The 17,987-nt window shown below is 35.5% G+C and overlaps 1 protein-coding gene and 1 long non-coding RNA gene across 3 annotated transcripts in view; one reads left to right on the top strand and one right to left on the bottom strand.

Annotated features, from left to right (window-relative positions):
- Window positions 1–4,081, bottom strand: part of LOC126870393 (angiotensin-converting enzyme) — a 55,125-nt gene extending 51,044 nt beyond the window's left edge. The window contains exon 1 of the mRNA XM_050628063.1: window positions 3,938–4,081. The gene's annotated coding sequence lies outside the window, so the exon portion shown is untranslated. The remainder of the gene's footprint in view (window positions 1–3,937) is intronic.
- A 245-nt stretch (window positions 4,082–4,326) lies between these two features.
- Window positions 4,327–8,393, top strand: LOC126870407 (uncharacterized). 2 transcript variants are annotated; one of them, XR_007691321.1, is made up of 4 exons: window positions 4,327–4,473; window positions 5,098–5,199; window positions 6,544–6,606; window positions 6,976–8,393. It is a non-coding gene; the product is annotated as an uncharacterized LOC126870407 (long non-coding RNA). The 2 variants fall into 2 exon arrangements; XR_007691322.1 differs by lacking the exon at window positions 4,327–4,473 and adding an exon at window positions 4,751–4,803.
- The last annotated feature ends 9,594 nt before the right edge of the window (window positions 8,394–17,987 follow it).

The raw sequence follows: 17,987 nt of genomic DNA, 5'->3' as shown, positions 1-17,987 counted from the left end.
CGCAGCCGTGCGTTTCTTCAGCCTTTTTGTTGGTAGCTGATAGGTCTTTACGCTCATTATCTCTCTCCCAAGTCAAAGAAGATACTGTATGTTTTACGAATGCTTACAGTGACACACGAAAATATTCGAATGCTCGTAAGAACCTTTTATAAATATAATATGCAGGGTCAGGCCAGGTAATATGTAAAAGCGGAATAACATTTTTTCATTTTCGGCTTAGTCTTCGAGAAAATCGAGTTTGGAAATGTATCGAGTATACTTGAACATGGCTAATTCCGAACTGGTATGTCTAAATGATCGCTTTTACGTGTTATTCAGCCGGATCTTGTATATTATGCGTGATATAGAAAAAGATCTTCAATTATTTCTGATGTAATGAAACTTCTTTTATTTCATCACTTTTTTACTACTGCATGTTTACTTTTTCATTTGTTAATCGTGGAAGTTGTATGGCATAAGATGATAAAACATGTTTATTTGCAAAGCAAATGGAGGGTAATTTAATGCAACAAGAGGAGATCCCGAGATTAATTGACATCTTAAGGTTCCTAATTTAAATACAATAACAAAGTAAACATGTGATTTGACGCCGAGAAGAAAGATTGAAATAATTGTCGAATTGAATAATATATAATGCTATCTACGCTTCTCGAGTAATGCAATAAGTGTGATTTGATACGTCAAGGAAACATACGAGCGATTAAGTAAGAGAAACTCCTCTAGAGTGGAATTGCATAAGCAATTTGGCGAAGAAAGTAAATCTGTAAGGTATTTCCTCACATCCACGTTACGTTGCGGTACACTTTCACTAAATCTATATCTAAACTTAATTCATCATGTTCACATTTTCTAACATACGCAGGGATGCAAAACTTTGTCCATCTTCCGCGCAAGCTGACAATTCCATTGTAGCTATATAACACAAAACGGCGATTGTCAGCGTTATTACAAGGTAACCGATGAAACGTGGGAAAACAGTGATACGTGTTACCGGTATTACGCGAGCACGCTCAAGAATTATTCAAAATGCAACGCTACGACGATGGCAAGGTCGATCGGCTAAATGATTGAATTCTTTTCATCGATCGGTCCGTCAGACTCCTGGGTGAAGGTTAACGACGCGTTTCGCGAGAAAAGACAAGCGAAAAATAGCAAATCAGGTGTAAAAATCGTCGCAAAGAATCTAAAACGTGACATCGATACGCTTGTTGCATTGGAGACAAATTGGACTATTTTCATAGGTGAGAAGCTAATCCTAAAAAAGAAGTTATTTCATCGATTCATCAATCTTGTTACATAAAGTCCCGTTCATAGGTATTAGAATATGTCCTGGTTTCAAACAAGACGATTGAGATCTATATATTATAGTAAGTGAATATATTATTAAGATATATTTTCAAACGATAAATAATAATTTATGAAGTTAGTCTCGCTTTTTATAAGTACCCTATAAAAGAAAGTGTATGTATAAAAATTCATTGAATCGTAATACGAGGTTGACGTAAAATTTAACGACTCAATTCTCATTGATGTCTCGTTAATGAAAAATATCGAAAGATATCTCTGTTCTTTTATTTTACCTTATTCCACCTTTGGAATCGTAGAGTGAATTTTATAAATAAAGAAGATCGTTACACGACGTCGACTTTTTTTGTGTCAACTTCGTTACGAAGAGCATCAACAGCGTGAACCGGAAATGGAGGACACGCGACACATCTTCGCAATTCTATTACGCAGTCATTAACGTGATTGCGTATTGTCGTTCACACATAGACATGTACTGGAAATTCCTGCCCGACCTATGACGATTAGGCAACGTCAAATGTTATAAATATACGATTGAAAAAGCCTAAATGACCCAAATAATAGAAATTTTTATTTCTTGTGTAAATATAAAAGATATAATGTTCATTAAGAGCTATTACAATTACCAGTTCAAATTTAACTAGTATCAAAAAATTAAAACTGAATCTTTCGGCGCAATTTACTCAATTCACCATTTTGTTTTATGCATCCTCTTCCCTGAACAAATTTTTCAATCACATTAACAGGTTTCAATGAATTTTAACACACATTTAGAAAAATGAAATTACAATGTAAGTCATGAATAGCACCATAATTATTGTTATCGTTGATCTAAGGTCGATGATACGAAGATAGTACATGCAATTAGAGTAATTATTTATCGTCGATAGAATCGACAAGAGAGGAAGCAGCGTCATTTACGATTTCTGTGCGAAATCGTGAATGTGAAACATTGCATAAGAAACTGACTCACAAAGCGATTTTAATAAAAAAGAAAAAAGCGGAAGACGCAAGAAGTCGCTGAAATTTCATTGAAAACTCTTGAATCAACTACTGCCCCCTTTTCTTATCGTGTCATTGTTTGCACGTTGCTTAAAAAAATCATTGTCGCCGAAGACTGAAACAGCTGTGTTTTTTCAATTCAATTCAATGTAGGTTTACATCAGGCAATCTATTTGTAATACATTCTATAGAACTTCTTCCTGTCCATATATCTTTCTTTCTTCATTCGAGATTGTTTTCGATGTAGGTTGTACAACTTCTGACGTACAAATCACAATAGAATAGCGTGTTTCTGAATGTGGATTATTCAAGCCATCTGCTACAAGGATACCGATTCCTTGACTTTTGATTACGCGGTAATTAGAAATTCTTCCGTTGATGATATGGAAACAGTTTTCCCGGAGCAAACGTGCGTGTGTGCAATTATTTCATTACCGTATGCATAACAAATGAATCGCTACCAAGAACACGAACATAATACTAAAAATATAAGAATGATCAAATTATTATAATTATACGCTTATAATCAATTTATTTGCATTACGATATCCATTAATTTGATTCACTATGAAATAATCGTACGACAATTGGTGTCGTCACTTTTTCCCGCGCATGGAACTAAATGCGTAACTATAGCGCCATTGTGAGCGTGAAGGACGCTGGTGGAATAATTTTCGTCCTGTGATCGTTCCAGAATTAACGAGGCCATAACTCGTAAGCTTGGTATTGCAACAGGAAACGAGAGTACGCCTCGCAGAATCTTGAATCTAGTGGTTTTACGTTATTGTTTGTACGCTTGTACTTTTGAAAGTCCCTAGAATTTAGACCCATGACAGTTCTCTAATATTCCACGAAAAATCACCGGCTACCATCAGAAAATAACTTTGTCAAATTTGGAGAAACTGTAAAATAAGTGTTCCTTCGTTTATCGATCACAGTTCGGGTATTATTCGTTACATGAGATCATGCTGTTGCACAAAGAAATTTGATTTGGAGCTGCACGTGACACCGGAGAAGGAAAATTATTGAATTAAAGATTATTAAAAAATTAAATTAAATTAAAAGAAACTTAAAAGAGGTAAATTATTAAATTTAGTATTCTTACAATTAAAATAATGAAAAATATAACAAGTTTCTATTATTAATGTAACGAATATTATAGAGAGTGTTCGGCTACAGATTTCAGAAAATTTAAGGAGTGATTCTTGAAGCCAAAATAAGACGAGAATCAAAAATAAAAAAATTGCATTTGCGGCTTTGTTTTTTAGATATTGGCAATTAAAAATCGGCCACAATATTCCTGCATGCGAGTAAATCTCTTTACATGAACGAAAAGAAGTCAGCCTAATTAGTGGAGCACACAGTAATCCTCAAATCGAACGACACATAGGTGGCAGCTTACTTCGTAAAGAAGAAGATGATATTCGGAGACGTAAACCACCCCGCTTTATGTTTTGCAAAAGAAATGGTAGATTCAACATTAAACCTGTTTACTCATGGAAATCTATAAGAGTATATCGAAAACCACCTTATGAAATTTCCGAGTAGGGAGGATTAATGTTTCCTCTAACCTTTACCTTTATAATTCATAAATAAAAAAGCGTGTTGTTAATATTCATAAAAGACTTACATAGGCATCGTGATTGTCCCGACCGTAGGTATCCACAACAAAATCACACACGCACTGCGATTGTCCCTGCCGCGAATGTCCACAAAAATCGGTTTTCTTGTAAAGACAACCTGTGTCGTTGTAGGCCTATGTGCTAGATTCACGGCTGGATTACCAGTGGATCACTGAGATGCATCATCGGTGGTGCCATCGACCGTGATTTGTGTAAATTTCGAATGGCGAAACAGGAATCGAGTGACGGTCAATTCTTGGGCTTTCCACTGAACCTTACGGTTATTTCGTGCACGGCGATTTTTCAGGCTTCTTGCTTTCCCATTAAGCTTGCGCGTGAAGCTTCTTGCGGTCACGTTAGAGTTTATAACTTTTCGATATCTTCAAAAGTTTAGTGTCGCGAAAATAGAATGCTAAACAGTTTAGTACAGTCACTCATATGTCCCTTTTGCAAGACACGAAATTGTATATACAGCGTCAGCAGCTTCATTTTCTTTCTCGCGGTCCGAGTTAGACAGACGTGTCTTTGATACTGAACGCTGCCAGTAAGTATACGAATTATTGTACGATGTTTGTAAAGATCGATGTAATCATTGTGTAGATATATGTAAATATAGCGTAATGTGTGCTTCGTTTGAAATTTGGAAAGGTTTGTGTAGCGCTACGTAGAAGATGAATGTTTTTGTAGATGTATACATTTATTTTGTTTACAATCGTTCAACTGCGTACCTGCCACCGGTTCGTGGGTCCCCCGGTCCCCCCTTCCCCCACCACTTTGGTAGTTGCTCTGCGAAACTAAGGCGTCATTTAGTCGCCTCTTCGATATCATCGATAACGTGGATTGCGTCAGGTTTGCAACGCATTTTAACCTATTGGTGGGGTCGCTTCCTCATTACTATTCATTATTATACCTTTTATTATCGTATACATATCGTTATTATTATCGTTTAATTAATACACATTTATTTAACAATTCATTGAACATTAAGATAATGAAATTAAGTGATTTTCTGAAATCTTTTGTTTTAATTTTTCTTCGGTCGTCTATTTATTAAATGTTACTGTTATCGGTAGCTTTTATCGTAAGCTTTCGTTATAAAATTGAGTTTGATTGTTTTCATTTAATTATTTTATACATTTGTTTTAACTTGTAGTTATTTTTTGTGCAGGTTACTGATCAATGGCAGGGATAATATAGAAGTAACTGGAATATTGATATATGGACGCAACGACGATTAATGATCAATCCGATGAATTTTCATGGAAATTTGGTAATGTTTAATTTATTTTGACTACATAAGATAGTTGTGTATGAACAATTCTATTCTTGTTATTCGAGCATGGGTAACATTTGATATACAATTTATATTCACTTTAAAATATATTTGATACATATTTCATAATAGATAATTTCGTAATTATTTGGAATACTAAGACGAAAGTAAATAAGATTAAATAAATCATTGTTCTTGATCGAATATACCAAATCATTCTCGTTTCAAACGAATTTCTAACAAATTATTTTACTTTTTCAATGTGATTTGAGATATAGAATTCTTGATAATTTAACGATAGCTTCGTATAGACGCTTTTGAAACATAGAAATCTTAATAAAAATAGTTTTAACTTATTTCGATAGGCATGGTAACATTCACATATCGAATTCAAATTATTTTGCTATATTATGTGAATTTGCTACAGTTAACGTCATATACTTGCAAATTCGTAGCTTATATCTTTTTAATAGAGGTGGCGCGCTAGTAGGCTCAAATGCTTCACAGCAAGGTTTCGCGCGCGTTTCTGTAGTATTCTTTTTTTGGATTCTTGCAAATATTTTGAAATATTTATAACACGCGATTATAGTGTATTAGTGGAGTGTATATTTCATATTCTAGTAACGAACATTCACAGTATAATTCTTGCAAACGATTGCACTGCATTCACGGTATTCGTAAACATTTGTTCGATATCGAGAAATATCTCATAATTTTTAACTATTTTTCATACTTGTTCCAATCTTTTAATAATAATTTTTTTAATGTAAAGAAGATAGCAGTATTTTCTAAATAAACGTTCGATAGAGAAAAGAAGAAAAATATCGAAACGATATTTCGCTTCTTTTACACCCCCCCCCCCCCCCCCCAGTCCGCCATTACACAACTCTATTTTCAGAGAATATTTGGGACTGCGCGCAATGGGGTTTGTAGAGTCAATGTTTGCTATACGCAAAAGTATTTTTCAATATTTTCAAACGATAGTTTTTATTAAATTCAATCGCATAATCATACGCGAAAGTAATAAAGTTTTTGTTCGCCGGTTGTAATTTAAGCGGTCGCGGTAATGTAGTCTTTTATTCTTCTTTTTATATATATACATTTTTGAACATTCGTTTCGATATTAGAGTCTCAAGAGGATAAAGCCTCCCCGGGAGCTCAAAAACGTAAATACTTTTACGTATTGTATTTCAATTTGTTCAATTTTCTATATTTTGTTTGAATTATTGCTAATTAGAAAATAAAAACGATTGGTAATTTAAAAAGCTATAAATGCTCCAAAAGTTCCAAGTTCGTTATTACTCATTAACGATGTTAACTGTATTTTATGTTTTGTTACAGATACACCTTCAACTTGTTCGTCTTCTTTGGGACTGATTGAACGGTGGCTCAAAAGCCAAGAATGTAAGTATCTTCACATATCGTATTTCGATTGTCTATTCTGTATATTTTGCTTTGAATACTATCGATTAAGAAGAAAATTTGGAAGGTTAGGGTCTTCTCAGGTTGTTCTTTCATTAAGATTAAAAGATTGTTAATGTTTCAGCATGGCATTATAAAACAAACGTCTAACATATTTTAGAAATCATTAAATTCTTAATGTGTAGATTTGAAAATTTTATATTAGAGTTTTAGTTTATATATTTATCGAATTTTATTAGAATTTCAATCTTTATTATTACTAAAGTTACGAATTTAATAAACTTCCATTTTTCTTTATCTTCAACTTTTCAAATAATCAGCAATCACTCATCGTGTTTTGTTTTGTAACAGGCTTTTCAGAACCTCTATTTCCACCGTTGGATTTTTAACGGTTCCTGCATGATATTAGTTTCCCTGATGATATCCGCTGGGATAGCGGAGCATCCATGGTAACGTTCTCTGGTTCTCTGCTTCGAACGGCGAGTCGCATGCATTTCTGTTCCTCCGGTCACTCAATCATGTCGTAGGATGAAAGGTCCGAATCGGCACACATGACTGGTTGTATTACGTAGAATTTTTTGCGAGCATAGTAATCGCGGGTATTTTTTATACCCGTGAGTAGTAACATTCTTTTTTCAAATTTATTAGGATAGGTCTTCTTGCACATCGCGATTATAATAATTAGTTTTTTAATAGTTGATTTAAGCATACACATTTGAAAATAAATTCATGGTACTTGTAAATATGTATATTAGTATTGAGTGAGAATATTTGAAAAGGCAAATATCTACACGAATATGTCTGTATGACACAAGTATAGTCGATCTTAAGCAGTGAATTTTAGTATAAACAAGAGATATCGAAGTGATCTCGTTTGAGCATTTTGTAGTGGAGAAATCGGTTACCCTCCGATTTCGTTGCTATGAAAGCTGCAATTGTCACTCAAGGATAATGACGATACAGGCAATATACGATACAATAAATAATGTTGAATTTAATTTTCTCTTTCATGACAATATTAAGTCACATTCGTTTATTTGACTTCAGATAGAGTTTAAAATATGAGTTAAAATTCATTTTTTTCGTGCAAGAATGTGTAAAGTTTTATGTGCAAGAAGAAACTTCACGTTAGGCAGATTTTTGACTCGAAGCAATAATTTTGAACGCTACTTCTGTATTTTTGAAAAAGTGCTTTGAGGAAGAGATCGCCTGAGATTATTTCTATCTTAGTAATACATTTAGATTTAACCATTTTAACAATTATTCCATTTTATCGAGTCTTGGTCTTTTTTCAATTAATGCTACTTTTTTTGTAATATTAAAATTTCAGTGATTTATTAAATTAACAAGGTAGGATTATTATAATCTGAAACTAAGTAATAAAATATAAAAGCAGAGAGTATTAGTCCGTTAAATATAAATTGGACAAACTAATCATATTTTTAGATCAGGATTTTCAGATTTAACTCTTTTTGTGCCCATTGTCAGGATCTTATTCACGTGCCCAGGTGCTACTTGAATGGGAGAAAGACATTGGGCACGATGACCATAATTAATGTAAAAATTTCTCAGCGACTGACGATATGTTACTGTATCGTGCACGACGTATATTCCACATTGTGTGTGTACGTGTGTGTGGTTAGGCTGTGGAATTGCGTCGTTTTTTTCATTCGCTACAACTTAGAATATTAAAAATGTTGAGACATATATTAATTCAATGTATGTATCAATAAAATCACAATTTGCGATAATATCACGTACACGACTAAGTATAACCACTGTGTTAATATTTCTGTCAATTACAATCATAATTCCAAGTCTACTTACATTTATTTTAACGATATAATTTCTTTAGGCGTGTCTTATTACGTTTTGCGCAATGGTCACTAGCCTTCGTCAGTTGATTTCAGGCAAATGGTACGTAAATTAGAGTGTGCATGTTGTATGTCAAGCTCTGGTGTCGGAGGCGTCCCGGGACGTTCTCTCTAGTGTAGGCTCTTGCGCCTGGATGTTATGTGTGAGAACCGTGGAGCGAGTGTGTTGATGTGCTTGTTTTACCATTTTTTAAATATAGGGCTGGGTAGGATAGGTAGTATACTGTCTGGTGTGTCCGCTAATTATAAGTAGGTAGGGCCGGACGGGTTGGCACAGTCTCTGGTCGGGTAGGCGCGTTTTCGTGTGACCAACCTGTTTTTGGAGATCTAATTTGAAAATTCGACGATGAAACTGGTACGAATAGAGCATGCTCTCGTCTCTGATTTTGTCTATTGATTTTTCGCGGACACGGACGCGAGTAAGCTCGAAGCGGACGTTTATATTGCTCGAGCACGCACATGCTCAACAACAACAAGTGATCGTTGGTCAGTCCATGTGCACTTAAATCAGCTTCCTCGGTTTATATTTTTAGTTTACCATTATAAGTCTTATTTTTGTTTGCGATTATAAAGACGAGCTTAGATTTAAGTTTCAGCGGGCATTGCACCCAAAGAATGAAGAGGCTATAAGCCGAAGAGGCCCGGCAAACTGCCATAGAAGAGGGCAACTACCAATGACTCCCCATCCTCTGGATCATCCACAGCATGGAAGTCATTCTTGTTACTACTTTGTCACTATGCTCGCTTTTAGTATTTGTAGTAGTAGTAGTAGTATTTTTTTTCTTTGGCCGATGTATATACCGTCTCATCATCCCATTGGACAAATCGCGATATTTTTTATTAGTGTCGCGAGAGAATGATTACGGTTTGAATTAGAGTTGCGATAAAATGATAATCGTGCTTGCTTTAGAGTTGCGAATTATGATATCGCGATTGTCTTTTGCAATTTTTATTATGAATTCTTAGATCTTCTTTGAGAATTATACGTATAAGAATTTATCCAGCTTTATATTGTTTAAAATTAGATTATAAAAATGTTAGTTCTTAATTAATTATATAGTATTATAAGTTGGAATATCATAATATTTGAAGTAGCTTTTTTATATAATAAATAGTAATTTCCATTGAATTCAGTTTAAGAGTTAGCGTTGCGACAATGAATGATCGCGTTTTATTAAGTAATAGAGTTGCGCTTGCAAAATGCCCAAAATCCTTCTGGTTTTGCTTAACGATTTTTTGAATTTCGCGGTCGTGGTCGCGGTCGCGAATGGGCTCGGAACGAACGTTTATTACTCGAGCACGCACGTGCGAATGGGCAACGGTCACTGCTGTTTGAGTAACGAATGGACTGACTGTCCATGTGCACTTTAAATTAATTAATTAATTAATAGTAAGTACTTTTGGTACTTAGTAAAGTATGAATAAGAATGGACTATTCTAGAACTAAATAACTTCATCCAAACTTCTATATTTTCGACTTCTTTTTTCGCGTAGAATCACATCCTTTCCGCTTGTACCACCAGTTACCAATCACCCTGTATATGATACAATTATGAATCGGGTAAGAAATAATAAGAGCTGATTGATTGCAATCGCGATTATAGTTTTGTTGATTAGTTAGTGTTAATTTATTAGGTTGCTTGCCGTAGAAAATGACAGAGGGCGTAAGAAACACTGATTTTTTCCATGTCGGTACTCCAGAATCTGTGTCACAAAACAAGCGAAGGATCGATGAGATACAGAATTTCTGTATATATCTACATATTTAGTCAATGCCTGTAGTTAATCGATGGCCTAAGTCTGTAGCCTAAGTTTACGATTAGTCCTAACTTTTGTTAGCGTTGAAATCTTATTCTCTGCCGAATCAGTAACGTTGGAAATGAATTATAGTTCTTCTTTACCTTCAAAACATAAAGAAATATTCAAGTTAAGAGAGGCATCTGCTTTACCAGCGCTTACTAACTAAATACCAGCATTCGTGTTGCTACTTTCAAAGCATCTACATTGCCATTTTGAAAGTACTCGCAATTCAACTTCGCGCCGTTTATGTAAATTTCTATTACAATTGCATCCATACCGCAAATCGATTAAACGAAGCCGTGAAGTCGTTGGTTCTGACAGGGTATTCATTAGACGAAGGCGAAATTGCAGATAATCGCTCGTAGGCTTTTATTGCAACGATCTGCGTGTGCATTTCGCAATGGTTCAATCAAAGTTAGAACACATACCTAATGGAATTTGCGGTTACGCAAATTTTTGACGACTGCGTTAGTCTCTCAATTTTCTCGAGCAGATTATTTCATCGACCGGAACGACTCGACGTGTAAAAGTTTCTGCAATACGAAGCGTCAGCGTGTAACGCTTTGGCCGTTTTTGTTATTGCAATATTCTATTTTCGTTTTCAGTTGTGGGCTATTACTAGTTCTTTAATAACGTTCTTGCGAAAGTTTTATTTCATATTTATTACGAAAACAATTAAAAAATGTCAAAATACAGTAAATCGTAAAATATTGTAATCAAAGAAAACGAAATAATATAAAGGCAACATATTCGTAATTGATGAAAATTTCCTACACTATGCATGCAAGTTTGTAATATATTATATGTGGGAATTAAAAGGCTCGTACGATAAATCAAATAAACTCAACGAGATAGCTCCCTTTCCAAAGTGGACTTTGATTTAATGCTTATAGTAAATTAAGCCGCGTCATTTTTCACCGTCCTTTACGGCTTGTTCCGCAATTTGTATGCCATAAACCTTCCTCGTCTGATGAAAATTTGCGAACTATTTTTCATTGATATGTTCTATAGACCTCGGGAAGATCATGTTTGTTCAACAGAACACCCATGGATTCTTCGTTTGATTTACGGATAAAGATCGAGAATCTGGTTGCTTAGAAAGTCAATGGGTTACTGTGGATGCACGTGTTTCGTACGGTATGAAAACACGGTCGTATAACAGCTGAGAATCAGGTTAACTCAATTTAGATTGTAGCTAACTCGACCTACCCGTGGGCTCTTAGTCGATGTTATTATTTAAAAGTAATATTCTTCAGTAGTAAACTGTGAGTGTTAATGTATTTAAAGAAATCTAAGAAATGCGCTTAATGTATAGCAATGTACAAAATATTTAAAGTAAAGTATTTACGTAGTTATAATATTCAGAGTCTTTCAGAGGGTGGAACAGATCTTTATTTTTTTACTTTACTTTATTTTTTTACTTTACTTTACTTTATTTTTTTACTTTACTTTAGTTTTTGTTCCTTTAGTTGTATTCGGAAGATCTGAATATGTGCCATTTACATTCTGTTTATCTTAGGTGCTTAAAAATTTCTATTTTCTATTCAATATCTAGTATCGTTGCTTCTGGATACGAAGCAGTTTTTTCTCGATGTCGTTCCGAGCGACTAACGAGTAGGAAATTAGTTTGTTACACTGGAACGACGTCCTTGCGCCAGGACCAGCTCCCTCGTGTTCCAACTCTCCGAGTAATAAAATTCCATCATGTATAATATCTAAGCTTGCAGAATAATTTAAATATAACCGGTAAATCCAGTATCGAATTGTATTAATCCTTCGTTTTTTCACCTTTGGTGAATTATTATTTTTTTGATAATTTCATGCAAGGCTTTTTCTTTTCGAAAGAAGACAGCAGTCGGTATTCCTACAAGGCTTCTTATTGCAATAAAATTATTGTAGCGAACGAAAAGTCGAGCTTCAGTCCAGGATAATCTAAATATAACTATAGGTATACTAAATCTAATATCCAATTTTCTCGATCTCTCACTTTTCCATCTTCCATTCTTCTTCAAATGTATGTTATTTTCTGTTAATCTTTCCTGCACGAAGTCTGCTAGTCTTGAAAGGAGGAAGCAATGAATATTCCAATGAGATCTGTTGTCGCAGTAAAATCATTATAGTAGATGAAAAAAGTCTGCGTTGAAGGTTAAGGAGACCGAAAGCTTCCCTGGAAGAGGCACGAAGGAAAAGGAAAAATGGACTAACGAGCCCGTCGCGCGAAGGCAACGCGGCGACCTCATAAAAGGTGCATTCGTATTGCTAATTGCGTCTTCGGTGGGTTGCACCGCCTTCCGAGTAACAGACCGGCAATTTACTCGCTGCGTCACGCGCATCGAATGTCCATGAGCTGAATTCGTCTGCAACGGATGCCCACGAAACGGTCACTTCCGGTTACTATACGAGAAGTCGGTGAATTTCGCGAACTTAATGTCGCGTCTTGATCCGTTAAGATAAGAGAGACCTGTGCGAAACTGTCTGTACACCTACATACTTAAGATTCCAAGGATCTATAACAATTTAGTTTCTGCAATAAATTGCGTAACCAACGTAAACTAACGAAAATAGAATGCAACAGTTCAAAGATGATGCTAAGATTATTTTTTTATGGTCCGAGCACTATACGCTTCAGCATTTTATTACATTCAGTAGGTAAAATTAGAAATTTGTTCATAATTTAGTTATGGTTATAGATGTAAATGGATATTATCTCTGTAAATATGTTCCTTTATGTAATTTATCTGCTGATTAACAAGAACATTATGGTACGTCTACGTACACTATGGTACATTATGGAAAGAAGGACGTTTCAAGCTAAATTCGATAATTCGGTGAAGCGTAATGTGTCTTGTAATTAATCTTTATTGACAGGCACTTCAAGAGGGTAATAATAGTCATCCAATTTTTTGAACTAGTTATGAAAGTAAGTATAACCTGATCGTACATTCGAAATTCTACGAAATACTTTATTTTTTCTGCATTTCCTGACGCAAATACGAAGGTGTTGCCGTTTCTGATTCATCGTACTATTCGTAACTGGTACAGAAGGTTTATTCATGTACAAGTACTGGACGTGACGCGTCACGGTTCCGGAACACGAGCGAACGTTTCTATAAATTACAACGAGACGAATTTGACGGATCAAGGACCAGCAGAGCCAGTACAGTTCATGGCCGGTAGAGGTTCAGTTGTATTTTCGATCTTAAATCCATTCCACATCACTTTTTTTCGATTCGAACATTCGTACAGTGAATGGACCTCCGCAAGTTGGTTTAATTCGAAATCAAAGTTGAAAACTTGATTCGATTTTTGCATCGATGAAAGATGAACGAGTGTTTAAGGAGAACTTACGAGAATATTATTCCGAGCGATCTCCAATTCTCGACTAATTAGATCGTTTGAAATCCGAAGTTTGCATTTAAAGTCGAGACATATAGAGTACCTTGCTGTCGTATGAAATTAGAGTACAAGGTGTCCCTGCTCGCCTTCTGCATGGCCTGGAAATTTCAAGTCACTCTTCCGCGTGACTATCAGACGCAAATGATGTTTACTTCGTGGAGGTCTTGATCCAATTAATTGTAATTACACGATTAATCGATCCTCGTTTCTGTACCTTCGATCGATGATGATTTAATGCTGTGGAAAAAACATTTGGTCAATGATAGCGTGTTTTAAGTGAATCAGTCCATCGACGATGTCATCGCGAGGACGACTGCACCGTTAAAACTCCACTGCTATGAATATTATTCTGTACTGTGGATAATTGCTTCAATTTGACACGACAACTTAAGGCTGTACGTAAATAGAAAGGTTAGATACACGAGATCGGCTAAATTACTTGAGTTAGCCGAGCTAATTAATCTTTCGTTGCTGTTTTTTTTATTAATTAATGTTTCTTTCTATGCTAAAACAACAGCGAGATTAAGAAATAAAAATTCAAGGACTGCAGATAAGCAGTAGCATAAGTTAATAAAATAAAAGAGAAGTTTCCTTTCCTCACACTAATCGTGAAATCTGGTAAATTAAAGACTTGCGACAACAAAATCAGAAAAGAGAAAGGAAACGTGGTTTCTCGAAACATTAAAAATATTCAACTGCGTATCCATCAGCATAATTAAGTACAATGTAAATGATGTCGCGTGGCGCTGACGAGTCGATTAGATTGAGCATCAGCAGGGCATTAATTAAGGCCACGGGATCATTGTCGTAACATCGCGCTGTCGGCGGTTGGTTTTCCTCGTTCGTCCAATGACTAAACGTTCGTTAGACTTTCATAAGGATCCTTAGCGACAGTCTATACAATTAGTTTTCCAATTTTACGACGATACGTTTCACATTAATTGCACAGTCCATCGCCGGCCTTTGTTCTTTTATTTTTTCCTCCTTTTTTCCTTCCTCCTTGCTCGATTTCTCTCTCCTTCTATTTCTGTCTCTTCCGCTCGATTAAATAAGCCAGTTTAATAACTGGGAAACGAAACGAGATCGAATATCGAAATGCAACGAAGGACAGCGGGCTATTTAGGGTCCATCAAGGTCCGCTGCCTCTGAATCGAGCGCTTACAACGCTTCGTTAACGATATTGACCATCGAAAATAACACAATCATGCTGATTACACGCTATACTATTCAATGACTCGTGTAATATACTTTTGATTATACCTTTACCAATATGTGGCACGTGTTTCGTAGAAAAAGTCGGGAACTTGAAGCGCTCGCGTGCAATTTCTCCCACAATCGACTTTCAATTCTGGCTTGATATTACATGGTGTAACACGTAATCGATATAACTCGATCAATTTGGGTCGTGTAGCCGGTAATTGCACTCAAGAAGGCATACTCTTTCGGTGCAGTAGTTTCAACATTGGCAAAAAGATAGAGATAAGATTGATTAAATATAATGAAAAGGTTCGGTAGGCTATTTATTTTGGATTATTATCAATTGCTCATAAATTCTCGTTTTATGGTCGTTGAAGTACGTTGTGCAATTTATTGAGATTTTGAGAGTAATCGAATTTGATAATAACGGAAAAGTTTGGCTACTTAACTGTTGTAAGTGAAAACAAGTTTGCGAGCTGAAATGGTACAGGTAATGGGGAGTGTGCGTGGTGAAAAGAGTGAACGGTATGCGTGCAATTACCGGGAAACAGGTTCGAGAGACTAAATTACTCACGTGATCCTACTGATCCCTCGGTTGATCTAAATTCCTGTTGAATGTAATAACAAACCGTTTCCTTCGATGTTACAAGATTCCATCGTAGCCTCGTAGAAATACACGTCGTATTCGCGCTGCAAAATAAATCACACAAAAAAGAGAATCTTTACCCTTTTTATCGTTTTCTGGAAGATTAATCGCCTTGAATGGCAAACTTTCCCCCAATACGTTTTGTTGCAAAACTGCTCTGCTGTAGAACAAAAAATGTCTACCTCGATCGAGAATTTTTGAAGATCAATGACCGTGAAAAACGTTGGAACAAACGTGAGAAAATACACTGAACGACACGTTTCATGGTGTGGTATTTTTTGACCTCGAGAGGTGAACCAATTTTAGGAGATTCTGGCTGGTTAATCTCAAGGACTAACCTTCCTCCAGTGCCCATGGTATTGGAAAGCACTGACCGTTTCCTTGCTTTGTGTCTCGGCTCAAAGCCCACTAATTATCGGGTTAAGGTTAACGGTTCCATTTTTGACGAAGGTTAAGAAACCATCCACGCGACCAGTTGCACGTAGCACGATTATTAACCCTTCCTGGTGAAACTTTAATCAAAATTGTGTTAAGTCTTGATAAACCAAGAAATTACTGTTATATGGTTTCTGCAAGATCAAGTTAATAATTTCGAGGTAAAATAGAAAAGACATAACTCCTCTGTTGGATAATATCTAATAGAAAAATATCGATACAAATTCAAGCGTTATTTTGAGATACCAAGTCCGAGATAATCCTGCGCTGTCAAGGATAATTATAGTTAATACCCAGCAGTTGCCAGGATAATGATACAACCCTACCTTGATCACATGATTACGGTCCACTATCTTTCTTCGACATGTTCCTTAGTAAATCAGTACAGTTTGAAAAACCTTGCCCCACTTTACATATGTTCCTTATTTTACGAAGAAACATTTCTTCTCGTGGTAAAACTCGAATACTTTCAAAAGTAACCTCATCGTACCAAAAGGGAAATGATTCCCTTGAATCGACGCGACGATTGAATTTTCACATAGAGACACGCACGCAGATGCTCGGCCTTGCTTCGAAGCGCGTTGTTACGCGCGGGAAAGAAGCGAAATAGCTTCTTGCGGAATCCTCGAGCATCTTTGATAATCGCCCGCGGATGACACCGATTTATTCCCCGCCCGAGATTCATCGCCGGAAATTATGCGAACTTCTGGGAACTTTGCGGACTCCTTTCGACCAGATTGTCGAGGCTAATTATCTTCTTTGCGTTATTCGTTTGTTTGATAAAAACTGAGGTCATCGAGGATGTTGGGGAATGATCTTGTATAAGAAAATGCCAGACGATTTATCTAAATACATTTTCGGTCATGAATAATCGGAGATTTGCTTAATTTTGGCAGAATGAAATTAAATCATAAAATGAGGGACAAAAGATCTACAATGGGCTTATTCTTTAGTTTCGTTTCAATTTATTATTTTATTCTAATCTTTATATTGGATATCCTGAAACATTTTAAGTAATATTTGTTTTATAAATCTATCAAATCAATCTACTGTGAGAATAAATAATGTGTTTTAACGAGCAGTAGGATGTAAATATACAAAGTGGTATCGGCAAATAACGATACTTCCAAGAAACATGAAATTCAAATAATCCATATAGTTTTTGTTTCTATCGTTTACCTCACTCGTATAGAATGTATAAAACAATTGCTAAGAAAAAGAAACGGCAAACGCATGCATACGAGGAAACTTCCTCTTTACGTAATTAAATATGATGTCTTTGACTGCTGACACCATTTTATAGTACTTCAAAGAATTAGAAAAAAACTAATAATTATATGTCTTGGTCGGGTTCTAAGTATATTATCATAAGTGGAACTACAGAATGTCAAGACATAAGGGTTAAAAACATATTTGTTTCAGATTATTGAATTTTTTAACTGTGAGTTAGATAAAGAAGATTCTTCTAAAGTGACACGAAAAAAGAAACATAAGTTTTTAAATAAACAATTTAAATGTAACTTTATATCGATAATAATAAGTAATTGTTAATTTATTATTAATTTGCAAAGGAAGGTGTTAAAAAATGGCCATTTTTTAACCTCCTTGCTGATGAAACATTCTTGTATTAAAATCATATATATGTATAATTCGGGTACACGCGTTATTCATTTTTTAATCACTTATTTAACAAAAGATCGTCTGAAACGTTCTGTATAATATAATGGGACGATTTTTCGAAATGAGTCGAAAAAAGATTTCTCTTAGAATACTCTGCCAGATCCCAGACGCGATCGGGGGAAGAAAAAAAAAGGACACGTTCCCCATTGAAGAGGCCTCTATTCTTCACTTTTATCACGCGGATTGTCGCGTCAGCACGAATCTCGGAGGTTTTTTTTCAACGGCTGTGACGAACCACATTGAAGAAGAGCGACATCGTGATAAATCGGTCCGTCTAGACCGAGAAAACGCCATCGTGAATGCAAGCATAATTTTTGCCGCGATTCCATGCTACT

The sequence above is a fragment of the Bombus huntii genome, chromosome 10 (assembly GCF_024542735.1).
Source record: "Bombus huntii isolate Logan2020A chromosome 10, iyBomHunt1.1, whole genome shotgun sequence".
NCBI classification, from domain to species: domain Eukaryota; kingdom Metazoa; phylum Arthropoda; class Insecta; order Hymenoptera; family Apidae; genus Bombus; species Bombus huntii.
This window is presented reverse-complemented; position numbering and strand designations above follow the sequence as displayed.